Source organism: Bison bison, unplaced genomic scaffold (genome assembly GCF_000754665.1).
Source record: "Bison bison bison isolate TAMUID 2011002044 unplaced genomic scaffold, Bison_UMD1.0 scf7180017864378, whole genome shotgun sequence".
NCBI classification, from domain to species: Eukaryota; Metazoa; Chordata; class Mammalia; order Artiodactyla; family Bovidae; genus Bison; species Bison bison.
In genome coordinates this window covers 383,646-384,956 of record NW_011494950.1, presented here as the reverse complement: position 1 = coordinate 384,956, position 1,311 = coordinate 383,646, and positions in this window count along the sequence as shown.

Genomic DNA, 1,311 nt, shown 5'->3' with positions numbered 1-1,311 from the left:
GGCTTCAGAAGTCAGATCCCAGGGAAAGGACTGGGTTTGACTGCTGTAAAGACAGGTTAGCGCAATGCGGCTGAAAGAGTCTAGAGGGAAGCCTGTGCTTGCCAGAGAGGCAAGAGACCGCTGTTGCAGGATGCTCAAGGAGAAGGGGGTCTAGCCAAGATGCTTCTGACACCAAGCACTGACAAAGGGCAGGACACCACCTTTGTGAGCTCCAGGGGCTGTATGAGCAGCAGCTGCTATCTCTGATCCCAGGGGTGGGTGCGATGGCTGCTGCTACAGCCAGCAAACTGTGAGAAGGCCCAGGTTACTGCCCACACCTTCGTGGGAGCCTGTGCAACCTGGCACTGGCAAGGGTCCTGTGATCCAGGGCCAACTTCCCAGGAGAACACATGGCCTAATTCAGGCTGTAGCAACTTCCTGCCAACCTCTGCTGCCACAGGCACTCCCTATACATCCCAATTGTGACTGCCATATCCTTCATTCTCCATGGCCTGAGTAAGTGAGCCTTAATCAGCCGCTGCTTTCACCCCTTCTTGTCTGGGCGGGGAACAGAAAGAGGGCAGAGACAGGGCTAGAGGCTGGTCCAAACCAAAGCTGAGCTCCAGGGGCTATGGACCAAAGAAGAGGAAGGGAATTCTCTTGTGCAGCTGCAGGAGCAGTGGATTGGTAAACCCTACAATTGGCTTGGTAAACCCTGCATCTGTGGAATATCTGAATAAACAATACGCGTTCCCCCATATTTGAGGATGTTGACTTTGGAGGCAATTGTGGACTTTGGAAGCAAGTACAAGCTGGAGTAAACCAGATCAGAGTTTGAGCTGACCCCGCAGTGCCCAAAGCAGGTCCAGAGACCTTCCTAGAAATATTGCAGGGCTTCCTGGGTAGACAGATTGATTGGTGCTCACTGTAGGGGTAAGGACACTGAGAGCTGAGACCATAGGAAAATATTCTTCTTACTACTACTGTCTCTCTATACCTAACTTTTTCTTTTAACTTTTTGTTTTCTTATACTGCTGTCCTTTTTGTTATTTTTAAAATTTTTATTCTTATTTACTTTTTCTTTTTATGCTTTATGTTTTTTTTCTATTTTCCTATTTCTACTGTACTTTATATTGCACTTTTTCCATGTTTTGGGTTTTTTTCTTCATTTTATTTTGTTTCTGCCTTACTTTTAATTATATTTTATATTTTTACTTTACTTCTTTGTTTTTTGTGTTTTTCCCTTTGGTTTGCACCTCTCTTTTGTTTATACATTTTTTTTCCTTTTGATCATATTTGTGTGTTTGTTTTATACATCCTTTGCTTGTTTTT